General features: G+C 36.5%; 1 protein-coding gene across 1 annotated transcript in view; it reads right to left on the bottom strand.

Moving 5' to 3' along the window:
* VPS8 (VPS8 subunit of CORVET complex) overlaps nt 1–21,748 on the bottom strand; it is a 388,458-nt gene that overhangs the window by 274,115 nt on the left and 92,595 nt on the right. The gene's annotated exons all lie outside the window — the stretch shown is intronic.

The following is a 21,748-nucleotide window of genomic DNA, read 5'->3' as shown; positions in this document are numbered from 1 at the left end:
GAGAAATCAGTAGCTCTCTGGAGATGAATGAAAAGGAGAATACAACATAACAGAACTTACGGAATATGGCAAAGGCTACGTTAAGAGGGAAATTTACTGCATAAATTTCTATATTAAAAAACAAGAAAGAGCAAAGTAACTGCTCATCTCAAGCAACTTGAAAAACTAACCCCAAAGCAAATATGGAAAGAGAAATAACAAGGCCAATTTCCCTGATGAACATAGATGCAAAAATTCTCAACATTATAGTAGCAAAATTGAATCCAACAATACGTTAAAAAAATTACACACCATGACAAAGTGGGGTTTATACCAGGAATGCAAGGATGGTTCAACACAAGAAAATCAATTAATGTAACACAGTACATTAACAAATCAAAAGGGAAAATATCACATGATCATCTCGATTGATGCTGAACAAGCATTCAACAAAATTCAACATCCTTTTCTGATAAAAACACTTCGTAAGATAGGGATCAAAGTTAATTTCCTCAAAATGATAAAGAGCATTTATGAAAAACATATAGCCAGCATTGTACTCAATAGAGAGAGACTGAAATCTTTCCCCTTAAGATCAGGAAGGAGAAAAGGATGTCCTCTGCCACCACTATTATTCAACATTGTACCAGAAGTTCTTACCTAGAGCAATCAGGCAGGACAAAGAAATAAAAGGCATCCAAACTGGAAAGGAAGAAGTAAAACTTTCATTATTTGCAGATGACATGACACTATGCTTGGAAAATCCCAGGAAATCTACAACAATGTCGCTAATAAACAAATTGAGCAAGGTGGCAGGCTATAAAATATATGTGCAAAAATCAGTAATGTTTCTATACACAAGCAATGACCTAATGAGGAGTCAATTAAGGAAAATGTTCCATTCAAAATAGCAACTAAAAGAATCAAGTACTTAGGAAATAACTTAACTAGGGACATAAAGGACTTGTACACAGAAAACTACATAACATTGCTAAAAGAAATCAAAGGAGATCTAAATGGGCAGAAAGACATTTCCAGATCATGGAAAGGAAGGTCAAATATAGTTAAGATGTCCATTCTACCCAAACTGATCTACAGATATAATGCAATACCAATCAAAATTCCAAATTGAAACCTTGGAAAAGCTAGTTACGAAATTCATCTGGAAGGGAAAGACACCATATAGCTAAAAATATACTGAAAAAGAAGAACAGAGTGGGAGGATTAACACTCTCTGACTTTAAAACATATTAAAAAGGCATGGTGGTCAAAATAGCATGGTACTGGCACAAAGACAGAAGTATTAACCAATGAAATTGAATCAACAATGCAGAAATAAATCACCAAATCTATGGTCAACTGATTTCTGACAAGCCCCTCAAATCTACTGAACTGGTCTTTTCAAAAATCTTTTAAAAAATTGGGCATGGGAGAACTGGCTATCAATAGCCAAAAGAATGAAAGAGGACTCTTACCTTACACCCTATAGAAAAATTAACTCAAAGTGGATTAAAAACCTAAATATAAGAACTAACACCATAAAGCTTCTAGAAGAATATGTATGGAAACATCTTCAAGACCCAGTAATAGGAGGTAGCTTCCTAAACCTTTCACCCAAAGTACAAGCAACAAAAGAAAAAATAGATAAATGGGGACTCCTCAAAATCAAATGCTTTTGCACCTCAAAAGACTTTGTCAAAAAGGTGAAGAGGCAGCCAACTCAATGGGAGAAAACAGTTGGAAATCACACTTCTGATAAAGGTTTGATATCCTGTATATATAAAGAAATAATACAACTCAACAACAAAAGAACAACCAACCCAATTATAAAATGGGCTAAACATATGAATAGGCATTTTTCTGAAGAGAAAATACAGATAGCTCAAAAGCATATGAAAGATGCTCATTTTCATTAGCCGTAAGAGAAAGGCAGATCAAGACTACAATGAGATACCACCTCACATCTATAAGAATAGCTACTATTAAACAAACAGGAAACTATATAGAGAGGACATGGAGAAAGTGGGATACTTTAATGCACTGTTGGTGGAATGCATAATGGTACAGCTGCTATGGAAGACAGTTTGGCAGTTCCTTAAGAAACTGAATATCGACTTGCCCTGCGACCCGGCAATAGCGTCACTTGGTATATACCCAGAAGACCCGAAAGCAGTGACAAAGACATTTGCACACCTATGTTCATAGCAGTATTATTCACAACCACCCAAACAATCCAAATGCCCATCAACAGATTAGTGAATTAACAAAATGTGGTATATACATATATATGATGGAATATTATTACACAGTAGTAAGACAAAATGATGTCCTGAAGCACATGACAAGATGAACGAACCTTGAGGATATAATGCTGAATGAAAGAAGCCAGACACAAAAGGACAGATACTATATGACTCCACTTTAATGATCATGGTAAAGGTAAAATCAGAGGCTTATAATACAGAATATAGGGGACTTAGAGATACATAGAAGCTAGAGATGGGTGAATGGTTAGCTAATGAGGTTGAACTTACATGTAGGAGAATAAATAGAAGTGAAGGCGGTTCTCTAGTGGGCTTTTAAGTAATATTACCACACTGAAGGTGAACATAATTGAAAGGAGTTGTATAGGCCTATGTGTCCCACTGATTAACACTAGAAATATAAATAACTTCTTCCAAGAACTACTTCAAAGGTATGATTCATGTACAAAGAGTGTTTAAGTCCAGGGTATGGGGGTGGGGGGATCTGCTATCGCACTCTATGGGCAATGTTTAACAGGAAAACATCAACAGTACCTCAGCAACAGCAGGGGTAAATAATGGGGGCAGGGACAACAGTTAAGGGGAGGTTTAGATTTCCTATTTAGTCAAGGCGTGTTTATTGGCTCGCTTTCAGTTGGGAACAATGAAATTATCTAAAATTGAGAGTACTGATAGACTATGGACTTTGGGCATTATACATGATGCCTAATGAATGCAGGTGGCTGAAGGATACACTGACTGAGAAGTAGAATGGTGAACAATGGTGTATACAAATGATCAAATATTGTGCTGCTACAAAAAAAGGAACAAAGTCGTGAGGCATGTAACGATATGAATGAACCTGTGGGACATGTGGTGAGGCAAAATAAGCCAGAAACGAAAGAACAATTATCATATTATCTCCTTTAGAAAATGCTTTACAAAAACAAGGGCCTAGATTGTAAGTTCTTTTATCAGATACATTTAGTCTGAAGTGGTTATTATTTCTGGATTTTGAGAGGCCCTTTTATTTATCTATAAACTGGTATTTATAGATAAGTATGAAACTGATCAGGTCAGGATTAAGGTAATTCAGAAACCAGGGGTAAGGAAGACATCATCATTATTTTTGAACACACCTATTCTTTGAGACCAAAGGAAGAAAAGTTTGTTCTGTCTGGAACCTAAATTTTCTGTAGCACATAATCTAACTAGCACATCTGAACAACGGAAACACAAGGAGCCCAGAATAAGATTGAGGGTCTTTAATCCTGTATAGTTTAATGTAACGCCTAGATACACCCTAGAATATATTAAGCAGATAATAAAAAAGTATTGGCATAAAAAAAAAGTTTTGGCAAAGTCCCTCGAGGAATGGGAGAAAAAATATGGAACTATTAAACTTTACCACCAGGGAAACTCCTAATACTGTGTCAAACTTTAGGGACACCCAAATCAATAAGTCAACCCCTTGACATTGAGGCTTACTCTTGTGAAGCTTATGTAGGAATTGGAGAAACTTAGTCTACCTATTGGTATGCCTAAGAGTTACTTCTAGAGGACCTCTTCTGTTGCTCAGTTGTGGCCTCGCTCTCTAAGCCCAACTCTGTAAGTGAAATCATTGTCCTCCTCCCTACATGAGACATGACATCCAGGGGTGAAAGTCTCCCTGGAGGCGTGGATGACTCTCAGGGATGAGTCTGGCACTGGCACCATGGGAACAACAATTCCATCCTGACCAAAAGTGGGAAAAGAAGTGTAACTAATAAAGTATCAGTGACTGAGAGAGTTCAAATAGAGTCAAGAGGCTACTCTAGAGGTCACTCTTGCGCAAGCTTCAGTTAGACATTGCTACCTATCATAATTTGCCACACCCCAACCAAAACCATTTCAGCCAATCTTAAAGAATACCTAGGGTAATACATAAGATTCTACAAAGGTTCCATGCACTAGAGTAACTTTCCAGAAACCTATCACCTCCAAATGGGCCCTTGAACCAGATAACTCCTAAAACTTGGAAGGCCCACTCTCCAGAACATCAGATAGTTTCATCTCCCTACCCCATATTAGTGACAGTCCCTTCAAACATGAAAAAGTTAGAAAAGCCATAGCCCAAACACACCTAAAAAGAGGGATAGAAAGATCAAAGGTGATGGTGGAGTTTAACAGAGAAAGCAGGGTTTAACAAAAGAATATGATTGCTGAATCCTTAAACTGATATTTCTTTTAGTCTCCAGTATCTTAGAGCAGTTAAAACCTAAAACGGTGGAATTGTAAACCATATCAAACTCTGAAATCTGTTCTACAACTAATTATTGTGCTGTGCTTTGAAATTTATTGGGGTTTTTTTGTATTTATGTTATTTTTTCACAAAAAAGTAGACTGTGATGATAAAAAAAATATTTATTTCTTCTAGCCTTCTATATTCTGGAGTGGCTAGAAGGAAAAATTTGAGAGTATGGTATAGCAGCCCATGACAAACTCTGAAATCTGTCCTGTAACTACTTGTTGAAGAATGCTTTGAAAACTACTGCTTTTTCTTTGTTTTATATATATGTTATATTATAAAATAAAAAATTTTAGAACATTTGCATCACTCCAGAAAAAGAGAAAAGAAAAACTCATATATCCCATACCCCTTACCTCTCCCTCTTATTGACAATTAGTATTCCAATCTACCCAATTTATTTTACCCCTTACCACCCCTATCATTTATTTTTTTATCCATATTTTTTTACTCATCTGTCCATACCCTGGGTAAAAGGAGCATCAGACACAAGGTTTTCACAATCAGAGTTCCATTGTACAAGTTATATCTTTATACAATCATCTTCAAGAATCAAGCCTACTGAACACAGCTCTACAGTTTCAGGTACTTCCCTCCAGCCACTGCAGAACACCACAAATTAAAAAGGGACAGCTATATAACACGTAAGTATAACCTCCAGGATAACCTCCCGACTCTGTTTGAAATTTCTTTGCCACTCAAATTTTATTTTGTCTCGTTTCTTTTTCCCCTTATGGCCAAGAAGGCTTTCTCAATCCCATGATGCTGGGTCCCAGCAAATGCTGGGAGATCCATCCCACAATGCCAGGGAGGGTTACAGCCCAGGAGTCATGTCTCATATAGGGGGGAAGGCAGTGAGTTCACCTGCCAAGCTGGCTTAGAGACAGAGGTGATATGTGAGCAACAAAAGAGGTTCTCTGGGATTGACTCTTAAGCATAATTTTAAGTAGGCTTAGCCTATCCTTTGCAGGAATATGTTCCATAAGAGTGAGCCCTGAGATTAAGGGCTCCGCCTATTGATTTGGTTGTCCCCAGTGTATGCAAGAATATCAAAAATTCTCCAGATGGGGAAGTTGAATATTTCCTACTTTCTCCCCAGTCCTCCAAGGGGACTTTGTAAATATTTCTTTATTCCCTGCCCAAATTACTCTGGGATATATCGGGGTATAACACTCACCTGGATAAACCAACAAGACCTCATGCCTTTTTCAAGATACCATGTACTTACAGTGTTCAGGTAAACTGACCATACAAGTTAAATTAGGTAATGTGTTACCCAAAATATAAATATTGCACCAACTAATCATCTTTCCCTTTGGTCTCACACAGAAATTGAATTTTAAAATAGGGACGATATCATGCTTTACCCTGTATTCTGATTTATGGTAGCCCTATTCAGATCAGCTTCATTCATATCTCTAGTCAAAGTCAATCTCTTTTTTCAACTTTTTAAACAGTTCCTGTATGTGGTAATTCTGACTTTCATAGCTTCAGAGCTCTCTTAGTCTCAGGTGTTACAGAAACATATAAAGTTTCTGCGAATGACCAGGTTATATACGAACAGCTCAGTATCACAGAATTTAGAAATAACTGCAACTCCTGAATATATGTGACTACTGTAAGAGCTTACAATCTAGGGCCCTTTACAATAGGCCCCAACCTGATAACCCATGCTCTCAACTTCAGTTCACCAAATTCTTCTATTATAGTTAGTCCATATGAGTGAGGCATGATAATATTTGTCTGTTTCTGACATTTCATTCAACATACAGTCTTTAAGGCTCATTTTTTTAGTTGCATGCCTCACAACTTCATTCCTTTTTGAGGCTGCTCAGTAGTCCATTGTATGTATATACCACAGTTCCCCCTTTCATTCCTCAGTTGTTGTACCCACAGGCCAACTCTATCTAATGTGAATCATAAACCCTGCCACCATAAACATCAGTGTGCAAAGGTCCATTTGTATCCCCACACTCAGCTCCTCCAGGTATATACCTAGCAGTGGAGTTGCAGGATAAAATGTCAACCCACCCCTAGCCTCCTGTGGAAACATCACACTGTCTTCAAGAGCCTGCACCTCTCAGCTACCCTACCAAGACTGAACAGCTGTATCTTTTTCTCCACATTTTCTCTAGCACTCGTTACTCTCTATTCATTTCTTAATAGTTTTATTCACACATCCAACCTAAGTACATATACATGCCTTTGCCACCACAATCTACATGAAGACATTTTCTTTTCTTCCACAAAGATTCCATACCTCCTGCCTATTGACATTTAGTTTTGGCATAATGCCTTTGTTACGTTAAGTGGAAGCATATTACAATGCTAATGCTGACTACAGACCCTACCTTGCACTGATTATACTTTCCTCTGTATACCATCCATTTTTAACACCTTGCAATGTTGTCATGCATTTGTTTTCCCTCTTGCATAAACACTTTTTTATTTGTAATTTAATCACTATCATTGTATACTCTAGGCATTCCTAAGCTATACCATCTCAGTGTTCATCCTCTATCTTTCCTTCTGGTTTCATACATATACCTAGCCCTTCTCCCTCAATCATACTCACATTCAGCTTCATTCAGCATACTTATACTATGGTGCTACAATCAGGTAGTATTTGCTACCCATTTCTGAATGTTTACAATCATTCCTCTTGCACAATCTCATTCCTTTAGCACCACATGCCCAATTTCTAACCTATTTCTATCTCCTGATAACCTTTGTTTCCAACTTCAAGTCTCAAAATTCACGCATTAATGTTAGTTGTTATTACTGGGAGTATACAGTGTTTGTACTTTTGTTTCTGGCTAATTTCACTCAGCACAATGTCTTCAAGGTTCATCCAGGTTGTTACCTGCTTCATGACTTTATTTTGTTTTAAAGCTGCAAAATTTTCCATCATACATACCACAGCTTGTTTAGCCACTCATTCATTAATGAACACTTGGGTTGTTTCCATCTCTTGACAATCATAAATAATGCTGCTATAAACACTTGTGTATAAATGTCCATTTGTGTCCTTGCCTTCAGTTCTCTGAAATAATGGAATTGCTGGATCATATGGCAACCGCCAAATTGCTTTCCAGAGAGGTTGAACATTTTCCATTCCCACTGACAGTGGATAAGTGTGCCTCTTTCTCCACATCTTCTTCAGAACTTGTAGTTTTTGCTTTTTGAAAAAGGCCATTCTAGTGGGTGTCAGATGATATCTCAATGTGGTTTTGATTTACATTTCCCTAATAGCCAGTGAAGTTGAGCATCCTTTCATGGGCCATTTAGCCATTTCTATTTCCTCTTCTGAGAACTGTCTCTTCATGTCTTTTGCTCATTTTTTTTAATTGGGTTGTTTGTCTTTTTGTTGTTGAGTTGAAGGATTTCTTTATATATTCTGGATACTAAATATTTATCTGATATGTGGTTTACAAATATAGTCTCCCATTGTGCAGGCTGCCTTTTCACTTTCCTGACAGAGTTCTTTGATTCAGCATTTGTTCTTCATAAAAGCACTTAGAACACTAGGAATAGACTGAAATTTCCTCAACATGATAAAGGGCATATATGAAAAACCTATAGCTAATGTCATACTCTATGATGAAAGACTGAAAGCTTTCCCTCTAGATCTGGAACAAGACAAGGATGCCCACTGTCACCACTGTTATAGAACATTGTACTAGAAGTGCTAGCCAGAGCAATTAGGCAAGAAAAAAAAAGCCATCCAAATTGGAAAGGAAGAAGTAAAACTTTCACTATTTGCAGATGACATCATTTTCTATATAGAAAATCCAAAAAAAAAAAAAACCTATAACACAGCTACTAGACCTGATAAACAAATCAAAATGTCAGTTGCAAAAATCATTAATGTTTCTGTATACAAGTAGTGAACATTCTGAGGAAGAAATTAAGAAGAAGGAATCATTTATAATAGCAACTAAAAGAAATAAATATCTAGGAACAAATTTGATTAAGGATGTATAGCACTAGTACCCAGAGAACTATAAAATATTGCTAAAAGAAATCAAAGAAGATCTAAAAGAAAGGAATGACATTTCATGCTCATGGATTGGAAAACTGAATATTGTTAAGACATCAATTCTACCCAAAACAAATTACAGATTAATTGCAATCCAATAAAAATTCCAATGGCCTAGTTTGCAGAAATAGGCCACTTTTCAAATTTATTTGTAAGGATAAGAGGCCCCAAATAGCCAAAATCATCTTGAAAATGAAGAATGAAGCTGGAGGACTCATATTTCTTGACCTTATAACTTACTACAAAGCTACAGTGATCAAAACAACACAATACTGGCACCAGAATAGGCCAATGGAATTGAACTGAGAGTTCAGAAATAGACCCACACATCTATGGTAGATTGATATTTGACAAAGTTTCCAAGTCCATTCAATTGGGAAATAGTTTCTTCAATGAATGTAGCTGGAAGAACTGGATATCCACATGCAAAAGAATGAAGTAGTATCCCTATCTCACACCATATACAAAACTTAACTCAAAATGGATTTAAGATCTACATATAAGAACCAGGACTACAAAACTGCTAAGAAAATGTAGAGAAGCATCTTCAAGATCTTGTGGTAGGCAATGTTGTCTTGGACTTTACACCTAAAGCACAAGCAACAAAAGAAACAAACAGATAAATGTGACATCATCAAAATTAAAAACTTTTGGCACCAATTGTCTTCATCAATGGGAGAAAATTTTGGGGAACCACATATCTGATAAGGGTTTAATATCCAGAGTATATAAAGAAATCTTACAGCCCAACAATGAAGAAAGGCAAACAACCCATTTTAAAAATGGGCAAAAGACTAGAATAGACATTTCTCCAAAGAGGAAATAAAAATAGCTAAAAAGCACATGAAAAGATATTCAACATCATATATCATTAGACAATTGCAAATTAAAACAATGACATTCCACTACACACCTATTAGAATAGCTAAAATCCCAAACACCAACACTAACAACTATTGGTGAGGTGAAATGCTGGGAAGAATGTAAAACATAGCCACTTTGAAAGATAGTTTGGTAGCTTCTTACAAAGCTAAACATAATTTTCCATCTGATCCAGCAATTGCATTCCTAAGTATTTACTCAAGGAGTTGAAACTTACATCCACACAAAACCCACCCAGGAATGTTTATTTATAACATAAATAAATTATTATATTTATTTATAGCATCTTTATTCATAACTGCTAAAATTTGGTAGCAACCAAGAATCATGGCACATTCATATAATGGAACATTATTCAGTGATAAAAAGAAATGCGCCACAAAAAAAATCAAGTCACACACACACACAAACATGGAGGAGCCTTAAAAGCATATTGCTGAGAGGGATGTGGCCAGGATGGCGGTTTAGCAATGTGCGCGTTTTAGTTCGTCCTCCAGATAAACTGCTAAATAACCAGAAACAGTATAGAACAGCTCCTGGGGCCACGTCAGTGACCGGACTTACAGCGTACCCTAGTCTGGACCAGCTGGACCAGCTGCAAGCCTCCCCAGAACCGGGAGTGCCCCAAGCCACGGCGGCTGGAGCCCCTCCCCCACAGGCTGCTTCCCAGTGGGGAAAGGAAAGAGAATTTAACAGGAGCAGGGGCTGAGCCCAACCAAACACCAGTTGTGGCATAATTAACAAATTCTGACTACTAAAAATAGGCCTCCAGCTCAGGTGAACCTGGTCAAAGCAGAGGTCGCTCACTGGGCTAATGGAAAAAGGAAAAAAGAAAAGAAACAGAGGTTTTTGTGTGGCTGTGTTTCTACAAAGGCTTGACTGCCTCTGAATTAAGCAGCAGGACTTCTCAGGCTGCAACTGCCCCAGGCATAGGCAGAAACAAATCCTTTCAGAGCTTGTTTCCAGCCCGTGCCTTCCACAAGGGAGGGGTGAAGCCCAACTCTGGTGGAATCCCTCCCTCAAGGAATTCAGACCCCAGGTCTTGGTAATTTGAAGCCATTAAAACCAGCCTACAACCTCTCCTCTGTCTCCACCATGCCGCCAGCAGAGAGAGTCTTCCAAAGTTAAAGGTGCCACATCATCGTATGCTGGTGGGACCTGCAGCCAGACAAGTGCCACATACTGGGCAGGATAAGAAAAATAGAGTCCAGAGACTTCACAGGAAAGTCTTTTAACCTGCTGGGTCTCACCCTCAGGGAAACTGATACAGGTGACTCCTTCCCCCTGATAGGAGGCCAGTTTGTTCGGGAAAACCAAGCTGGGGTCTATAATACCAATGTAGACCCTCCTAAGGGTGGGGGGAAAAAGGCACCATACAAGCAGGGCAAGAAACAAAAAAACAAGAACTGAAAAATTCTCCTCTGTTAAACAAAGCCTAAGCTAGAGGTCCAGATAAAGCTGAACGGAATGTCAAAGAACAGACAGACAACAAATTTATCCAGCAAGAAAATATTAGGTAAGAGAAGTGAAAGCAATCTCCAGAATAAACTAATTAAGGTAATTAAATGTCTAGACACCAGCAAAAAATAACAAATCACACCAGGAAAATTGAAGATATGGCCCAGTCAAAGGAACAAACCAGCAATTCAAATGAGATACAGGAGCTGAAACAATCAATTCAGAATATCGAACAGCCATGAAAAACCTCATCAAAAACCAAATCAATGAATTGAGGGAGGATATGAAGAAGGCAAGGAGTGAACAAAAAGAAGAAATGGAAAGTCTGAAAAAACAAATCACCGAACTTATCAGAATGAAAAGCACAGTAGAAGAGATGAAAAAAACAATGGAAACCTACAATGGTAGATTTCAAGAGACAGAACATAGGATTTCTGAATTGGAGGATGGAACATCTGAAATCTGACAAGAAAAAGAAACTACAGGGAAAAAAATGGAAAAATAGAGCAGGGACTCAGGGAACTGAACGATAATATGAAGCGCACAAATATAAGTGTTGTGGGTGTCCCGAAAGGAGAAGAGAAGGGAAAAGGAGGAGAAAAACTAATGGAAGAAATTATCACTGAAAATTTCCCAACTCTTATGAAAGACTTAAAATTACAGATCCAAGAAGTGCAGCGTACCCCAAAGAGAACAGATCCAAATAGACATACTCCAAGACACTTACTAATCAGAATGTCAGAGGTCAAAGAGAAAGAGAGGATCTTGAAAGCAGCAAGAGAAAAGCAATCCATCACATACAAGGGAAACCCAATAAGACTATGCGTAGATTTCGCAGCAGAAACCATGGAGGTGAGAAGACAGTGGGATGATATATTTAAATTACCAAAAGAGAAAAACTGCCAACCAAGAATTCTATACCCAGCAAAATTGTCCTTTAAAAATGAGGGAGAAATTAAAACATTTTCAGACAAAAAATCACTGAGAGAATTTGTGACCAAGAGACCAGCTCTACAAGAAATACTAAAGGGAGCACTAGAGACAAATACCAAAACACAAAAGAAAGAGGTGTGGAGAAGAGTGTAGAAAGAAGGAAAATTAGATATGACATTTACAATCCAAAAGGCAAAATGGTAGAAGAAAGTACTACCCATACAGTAATAACACTAAATGTTAATGGATTGAACTCCCCAATCAAAAGACAAAGACTGGCAGAATGGATTAAAAAACAGGACCCATCTATATGCTGTCTACAGGAAACACATCTTAGATCCAAAGATAAACATAGGTTGAAAGTGAAAGATTGGGAAAAGATATTTCATGCAAATAACAATCAGAAAAGAGCAGGAGTAGCTATACTAATATCCAACAAATTAGACTTCAAATGTAAAACAGTTAGACAAAGAAGGATACTATGTACTAATAAAAGGAACAATTCAGCATGAAGACATAACAATCATAAATATTTATGCACCTAACCAGAATGCTCCAAAATACATGTGCCATACACTGAAAACAATGACAAGAGAAATAGAATAGACACATCTACCATAATAGTTGGAGACTTAATTTCCCAATCTCATCAATGGACAGAACATCTAGACAGAGGATCAATAAAGAAACAGAGAATTTGAATATTACAATAAATGAGCTAGACTTAACAGACATTTATAGGACATTACACCCCACAGCAGCAGGATATACCTTTCTCTCAAGTGCTCATGGATCATTTTCAAAGATAGACCATATGCTGGGTCACAAAGCAAGTCTCAATAAATTTAAAAAGATTGAAATCGGGTGGGCCACGGTGGCTCAGCAGGTAAGAGCGCTTGCCTGCCATGCCCAAGGACCCGGGTTCGATTCCCAGTGCCTGCCCATGTAAAAATAAATAAATAATAAAATAAAATAAAAAAGATTGAAATCATACAAAAGCATATTGCTAAGTAAAATAATTCAGCCTGAAAAGGGAACATACCATATGATTCCAACTATATGACACTACAGAAAAGGCAAAAACTACAGAGACAGTAAAAAGATCTGTGGATGCCATAGGTTCAAAGGGAGTGGGGAAAGGCATGTGTAGTACAAGGCATTTTAGGGCAAATTATTCTGTATAACACCATATTGGTAGATATATAACATTATAAATTTATCAAAACCCACAGAATTGCAGAAGCAAACAGTAAACTCTAATGTAAACTATGGACTTTAGTTACTAAAAATGTATCAGCATTGGTTCATCAACTGTAACAAATGTACCACACTAAGGAAATATGTTAATAATATGGGAATCTATGTGGAGGGGAAGGGTGGAAAGTGGTGTCTTCTCTGTGAAACTTTTCTGTAGAGAAAAATGACAAGCCACATATGGGAAGAACTATACATCCAATAAAGGACTAGTAACTAGAATATATAAACAACTCTCAAAATCCAATAGTAAAAGAAACAATTCAGTTAGAACATAGGCAAAAGACTTGAAAGGACATTTCACCAAAAAGCTACATAGGTGGCAAACAAACACATGAAAAGGTGTTCAACATCATTAGCTATGAGGAAAATGCAAATTAAAATCACAATGAAAAATACACAAATCAGAAGAGCTAATATAAAAAACAGTGATTCTGCCAATGCTGGTAAGGATGCAAACTGGATCACGCATACAATGCTAGTGGGAATGTATGGCACAACACTTTAAAAAAAATTTGGCAGTCTTAAAAAATTAAACATGCAACTATCATACAATCCAGCAATTGGACTCTTGGGCATGTCTCAAGGAGATATGAAGATTTCTGTTCACACAGAAACTTATGCACAAATGTTAAAGTAGCTTTATCTGTAAAAAGCCCCAAACTGGAAACAACCCATATATCATTCAGTGGGTGAATACTTAAAGAAAGTGTAGTACATCCATACCATGGAATGTTACTCAGCAATAAAAAAATAATGTTTCTTTTTTTTTGCTGAGTATAGTGCTGTAATAGTATAGTGTTACATATACTATTGATATATGTAACAACTTAGATGAATCTCCAAAGAATTATGCTAAGAGAAAAAAAAAAAGGCAGTCCCCAAAAGTTATATATTGTTTGATTCCATTTATATAACACTCCTGAAATGACAAAAATTATAAAAATAGAAAAAAGAGTAGTAATGATTGCCAGGGGTTAAGGAGGAGGTGGGAAATAGGAAGGAAGTGGGGGAGACTATAAAAGAACAACTGCAGGATCTTCCCAGTGATGGAAATGTTCTGCATCTTTCCTGTATTCAATGTCAATGTCCTGACTTTAATATTGTACTATGGTTTTGCAACATGTTACCACTGAGGAAAATTGGGTTAAGGGTTCAGGAGATCCAACGGTATTATCTCTTGCAACTGCCATAAGAATTTTCACAGTCCTCATGCCTGCACCTAACTCTCCTAATTCACTTCCTTAGGGCTAAACCATCCAAATTAATGTTTTCAATCTAGCTTCTTAAAGAATCCAAGCCTTTATCAATTTTGAACATTTAAAAACATCAACAAATTATTAAAGCCAAATCTGTTTCCATATTTTAAGTCTTCCTCTTTACAATTTGATAATGGAGACAGAAACTAAATTACCCAGACAATAATTCCTGGTGGCAAATCCAAGATGTCTGAATATGAAATAGATGGAAACACTAACCCATCTGTCTACTGGCAAGGACTAAGAACAGGCCCAACTTACCACAGGATCTCCAATACTTATGCAGCTGGGTATTCCCCAAACTAGGTAAGAACCACCCTGAGCAACTGGCGCTAAAACTCGGATGATCCCCTCCCCACCCTGCCCCATTTAGAAGGCTGCTCTCACAAGACCCCGGATAGAAAGAACAGGAAAGGGCAGGTTCTTCTCTTGAGCAAAACCCTCAGTCTATCCAATCAGACTTGGTCTACATATGTCTCTCTATGAGACAAAGACAGATTAAGCACCTGTGTGAAACTTCCAGCCCATCTGCCCTTAAGTTCGGCCTGTACTACACTTTGTGTAGTTGCTGTTTGCCTAAAGTCTTTCAACATAAGTATGGTGAACAAAATCTGCCTTATCTCAGAATACTCCTGAGTCTCAAAAGATTAGAGGATGCCCCTGAGAAATCACTCAATTTTAAGTCTCCAGAATAAAAAAAGAAAGTAAATATTTATTTCTCTGATCTCTTTTGCTCTATGTACAGCCATATAAGTAGCCAAAGAAGACTGCTTCTCTTGTTAGACATTCTTAAATATTTAAGATTTATTAAAGAAGGCAATGTGGAGATATGAATCAAAAACTGAACTGACAGAAAACCTAAATTGAAGCCTGTCAATTGTGTGAGTGGCTGAATAGATGATTTTATTGCACTGTGCCTATTTCACCATCTGAGAACTGAAGGTATAATCTTTGACTTTCCCTGTTTTATAGGGATGATGTGAAAAGAAACGAGACAGCAGATGTAGTTTCCTTTGCTTTTTTTGTATGACATTAATTCTCCTAATTTATATTCTAAAAGTCAATCAGGTAATGAAAATTGCATTGTTTGAAAACGGTTTAAATGAAAAACTGTAACAGAATGCTTAGAAAAAATACATACATACATACATCTATACATACACATGCACCAAAACAGATATACACACAAACATATATCTCAGCTGCCTTTCTCTAAAAGCCCCTAATACGCACACACAGATACGGACAAACAAGGAAATACAGAGAGACAAACTCTTTCCCTTCTCACCCCATCATCCCCTGGGGCTATCACAGCCAGGGAGCTGGTATTTCCAGCATTAGTACACAAACACCCTGAACAGTGATACAGCAGTTAAATAAATATAGATCTATGTGTGTGTATTTTTTACCTTTTTGATTTTCCCAGATAGGATGATGAAATAATCTCCTAGGAAAGACCTGATTCCCCAGAACCAACACTTTAATCAAGCCTAGGGATGAGGTGGTATGCTGTATAATACTGTTTTCCCTTCCACAAATCATCTTAGGGGAAGCATGGATTAGCCAAGGAAAGTTCTTATTGCCTCACTGGGTTCAGATTTTAGTCTCTATTCTTTGGCATCATTTCTAAATATAAAAATATATGCCAACTGCTGCTATATCAATGACCTTTAATGATCAGCTTTTCACAGAAATGTTAAATGAAGCTGGAAAGGAGCTTGATAAATTAATGTGAGACCTCATTAAGAACATTTAAAATTATCTTTTTTTTCAAATCTTTTTAGCTTGATTCATGTTACTAAATGCCTCATGTTTGTTTATTTTTATACCTCTACATTTTTTTCATAAAATAAATATGTATGCAATGTACCAAGATAAAATAATCCAAAATACATGAAACTGCTTCTACAGATAATCAACCAGCTCCTGAGTCTGAGAATGTTATCAATTCAAATTAATTCAAGTATAATTGAAATGATTATCCTAAAACATTGTATTTTACTTTTTTTTATATATACAGTTCAACTTATTTCTAAAACTCTTGAATTATTTAGCCCTCTTTTTCAAAGTGAGCTACCTGTCAACATCTTGGTCTGAGATTCTTATCAAAGAAGAAACTGAGGGACACAGCACTGTAGAGAGTGCAGGCTTCTAAGCCAGAGAGTCTGGGTGCCTATTATGGTTCTACTATGTACGGGTTGTATCACATTAGGCAAGTTACTCAACCTTCCTGTGTATCTATTTACTCATCTGTAAAATAGGAATAAATAATAACTATCACAAAGAAAATCATAAAAATTAGTGAGCTAGGTGCCAGGCACACAGCACGCAATAATATCAGCTACTATTATGGACTTCTGCATTGTAAATGCTAAATTCTAAAGCTGGCTCTCATTCAAACCTTCTAGAGTTAGATTTAAGACACATAGATTTAAAACATACTTCCAACAAAAACACTGTACACAACAAAAATTCATATTTTAAAAAATTCCCTCAACAAATATTTATTAAGGGCACTCAACCAGATGCTAGGGATTCAAAGATTAATTAGAAAAAAAAACATACATGATGTCTTAACTTACACAGCTTCAATATAGTTGGGGAAGATTGACATTGAAAAAGTAATATAAGTGTATAGTATTTTACAAAGAAATGTATCTGACTTAATCTGGGAGTGACATCTAAGCTGACATCCAAAAATAAATAGAAGCTAGCTGAGCAAAAAGGAGATGGGAGAACACTTTTTATGCAGAGAACACCATGGGCAAAAGCTGAGTTGAGGGGGAGTGGTGAGATTAAGAAACCGAAAAGAACTCTAGTATGGTGGGGATACAGACAATTAGGGGGAATTAGGCTGAGATAGATTATACAGGGCCTTAGAAACTATTAGGGAATTTAGTCTTTATTCCAGGAACAATGGGAAGTCCTTGGAATATTTTTCAAGCAAGGAAGTATGATGTCCAGATTTGATACACAGATTCCTCTGGCTGCTGTGAAGAGAACGAAATGATGTGCAGTTAGAATATGTACAGGGAGATCAGTTAGGAGGCTACTGTAATATACCAAAAAAAGAGATGATGTGTGACTTGGACTAGGATAGTTGCAAAATAGACGGCATGATAAAAATAGATGAAAAAATAGTCAGGTGGTAGAACAGGCGGGACTTATAGCTAGAGCTAACTGGATGGCAATGCAAATGGGAAGCTTACTATATGAATCTTGACACTCAGAAGAGCAATCAGGGTTGGAGATACAGGTTAGACAGTCATATGTCTATGTCACTTGGAGAGAGAATATAAAGCAATGATTCTTAAATTTTAATGTGCTTAAGAGTCACCTCGGGAACTGATTACAAATCCTAGTCACTAACCCCAGAGAGTCTGATTCAGAAGGCCTGAAGAAAATGCTTTTTTAACAAATATCCTCAAATGACTTGAAATAACACTGATATAGAATAAGAAAAGAAAAAAAAATACTCTGAGGAATTCTAACATTTATGGGTGAAGCAGAAGAGAAGGAAGAAATATGGACAAAGGCGGCCAGTAAAAAGAGAGATAGGGAAAAAAAAACTGGTTACCAGAGAAGCCAAAGGGACAGACTGTTTCAGAAAGTTGTTAATTATGTTGAATGCTGCAAAGAACCAATAAGATGAGGACTGAAAGGGACAACAAATTTTACAGATTTAGGATAGGTTAAAGAATGAGAGGGAATTGAAGAAATGGAAACTGTATGAACTCTCATTCTGGTTCTGCAAATGATGCAAAAACTAGAGGCATAAAGCTAAATGGGGATGTGTGGGGCAAAGACGGGATTGATTTGCTGTCTTACTTTGTTTTAAGGAGGGAAAGGCTTGGGAATATATAAATCCTAATGAGGGGAATCCAAAAGTAAAGGTGAAGCTCAAGACACTTTAATTCCTTTTTATACTACTTATTATACAATTAAATTATAAATTCAAAAGTATAAAATCTTTTCTTAAGTAAAAGTCATAGACTATCAAAAACATCACAAGATCCAAAACTGATTACCTATAACTAATGCAGGATAAAATATTGAATGATCTTTGGAGGAAAGCAAAAATACTTACTAGCATTAATGATTCTGACTGTAAGAAAAAGGTGAGATGCCTCACTAGAAGTAAAGATAAAAATTGAGAAAGGAGGCATGAGTGCCACCTGGTGGTAAAATACATATTTTCACTATTTTGACTGAAATAAAACCAGTTTTAATGGGAATTTAAACTAACTGGATTAGAGGTTATCTAGGATTCCAATAATGGTTTCTTAATCCCGATATAGTGTCTTAGATTTTTCCATCAGCAAAGAAAGTGTTCCAAATCACTCCAGATCAATCAGGCACTAGCCCTTTATTTCAATATATTCAATAGCGGTGCATTTTAAAACTAAAACACATCTTCTCATAATTTCTACCTATTTTAATACTAGTCTTACTGTATTGCTGCAGAGAGAAATCTCCATATGAGCCCTCTATCATCTCAAGGCAAGAATTTTTCCACTTACCTTCTCCTCAGATCAAACAATCCCGAAATTTTTTTAACCTCCCACCATTCCAGTCATGCAGTGAAGCTGGATTGTAAACAGCCCATAAAATAGAGGGCTTAGAACTGAACACTAATACCGTAGGGTCTTCATGTGCAACAGGTAGCACAGCAGTACCATTACTTTCCTTCATCTGGGCCTTAGAACACTACTAGTCGTACACAGATGTGGTCCTGTCCAGCTAACTCTTCCCAGTACAGTACTCATGCAATTTATTTGAATCTAATGCAAGTCTTGATGTTTATTTTTGTTAAATTTCACCTCATTGATTTTGACTGCACTTTTTTGTCAAGCTCATTTTGGACCGTGATCCTTGGTGTCATCTACATTTAACAAGCAAGTCACTAAATCTTCATCCAAATTAATGGTTAAAAAGTTGGACATGAAAGAGCTCTAAAATCTAATTACTACTAAAACACCAAAGAACACTCTTTCAGTAGGGCTGCTTATCTAACTGCAGATTTATATAATAGACCTATCTTCTGCCACACTTTATTATTTCAGGCACTGCAATGACAGAAATGTAGACAAATGCCACCAAGAAATCAAGATGTGTCATAGACATTCCATTAATATGCTGACCTCATACTCCTTTCAAAAAAGCAATTATATGAGTTAAATATGGTTGCATTTAGGTGAACTCAAGGAAAATGCTCACAAACCATACCGGGATTATTAGAAAATAGCTTCCTAAATCCACTCTTCTTTAAAATTATATATACTTTTTAAAGACTCAACCTATTATTTTATGACACTTATAACAGCAGATCTGTGGCCAACTGTGCATGCATTTCATTCACATTAATGGGCTTATCATTAATATTAATGGATAATATTAATATTAACAATCACCTTGTCCAGAAGAAAACTGTTCTAAGTAAAATAGATTGTCTCCCCTGCCTAGGCAGCCATGCTTAATTCAGTATTCCTTATTTGAAAATTGATCCAAAATTACACATTTTACCGGTGGCTCAGATTATTCCAATGGTTTCCTGGGTTATCACTGCATTGGGTCTGACAATTGGAGCAATCATACAGCAACTATATGTCACATATGCTGGGCTTTGGCTTTTTTCTTTAAAATATTTATGTGGGCTCTTCCACTTTAAAGAATACTCTCTGCGTTGATGAAAATGGGAGCAAAATAGCAAGTGTTATTCTACAGTACAATACAGCAGTCCAGATATGAATGCTGAAGCCAAACTACCTGGATTCAAATGAAAACTCTATCATATACTAGCTATGTGACCTGGGAGAAGTTATCTAACCTCTCTGTTTCTCAGTCTAATTTTTAAATCTGAATAATAATAGCACCAAACTTAAAGAATAGTGATAACCATTCAATGACTGAGTATGTGTAGAGGGTTTTGGATGGTGCTTACACAAAGTAAGCATTAAGCAGTTCAAGTGTTTCCTATAATTATCATCCTTTGTCAATTATTAACATCACTCCATTCTCAACCATCCTTTCCTTGTACTTGCTCTGAAAATAAAGGTATAGCACCATGGGTAGTTAGGAGCATGGGCTTTGGAGTTAGAGAGGTTTAGATTTGAATTCTGGCTCCATCACTTCAGAACAATATTGCCTTAGAAAGTTACTTAGCCTCATTTCCTCATCTATGAAATGGAGATGAAACAACTGTCTACTTCATGAGATTGCTATGAGAATGAAATAAAAAATGAATGACAACCACATGCATAGAACCTGACAGAGTACATGCTCAGTGAATCTTTGTCAAAATCCCTTTGTGGTAGCCCTTTACATTTTGGTAGTACAATCTGTACCATTTTACTTTCTGATAGTTTTAGAGGTTCATGATGCTTTTGTCATGTATCTTTGGATGCCTCTCTCCATCTTTTGTAGATGGTCTCTGCTTTGCAAACAGATAATTCTCAACATTTCTCCCCCTTTCCTTTCTCCTTTATCTGTTTGTGGTTATTTAAGAATTTTCTGTTCTTGGTGAACTAGTTTATTTCTGGAGCCTATTATTTTTTTCTCAAATGTGTGCTTTCTAAAATACAGGATTCATGCTTAGTATATTTTTAATTCAATTTTTTAAAAAAAGTAATGGTTTTTCTCTCAAGAGTCTATCCCATTTTCCCAGCTACCGGCAAAAAGTAACTCTGGTATATTGGTTTAATTTACCTCCTATGAGACTAAAGAGAAATACATATGTGGCTCAGAACACCTAAAATATTTACCATTTGGTCCATTTTAGAAAACGTTTGCTGACCACTGTATTATACAATCAAATACTGTTAAAACAGGAGAGAGGATGGGAAAGGAGAAGCACAGAGTTGTAACAAATATATTTGGGGATCACTACAAAAATTGAAACTCACAAAATAAATACTACACAGGTCTTTAAATAGTTTCTTGGCTTCCCTTTCAGTTGCATTCCAAGGTAAACTAAAGGTCTTTCATTAGTATATTTTAAAGAGCTTTTTTTATACCTGAGCTATTCTCGAGTTACAGGTACTCCTGAATTTAAACCTTAGCAATACACCTCTTCTCCAACTAGCTGGTAGCCTAGTTAACATGTTAGTCACAGACAAGGTGTCAGTCACTGTACATATCGTTTTACAAGTATATATCCTCATACATAAATCCTTTCCTTCCATATAGCACTAAGCAGCCCAAGTAACATTTACTAACATTTTACTCATCTGTTCCCAAGCAACTGCTCAGATTTGCTTCAAATTTTAATTATTTAGGATGTTCTAAAAACTCTGAAATATAATTCTGTATACTGAAAAATATTTAACCAAAACACAAAAGTCAGATTTTCAAGTAATATAAAAGAGCTGTATTAGACCTATTCATAGCAACGTCTGTTAGAAGCACATGCAAAGGC

This window comes from Tamandua tetradactyla, chromosome 10 (assembly GCF_023851605.1).
Source record: "Tamandua tetradactyla isolate mTamTet1 chromosome 10, mTamTet1.pri, whole genome shotgun sequence".
Taxonomy (NCBI): domain Eukaryota; kingdom Metazoa; phylum Chordata; class Mammalia; order Pilosa; family Myrmecophagidae; genus Tamandua; species Tamandua tetradactyla.
The sequence above is the reverse complement of the archived record's forward strand: the minus strand, read 5'-3'. Positions and strand labels throughout refer to the sequence as shown.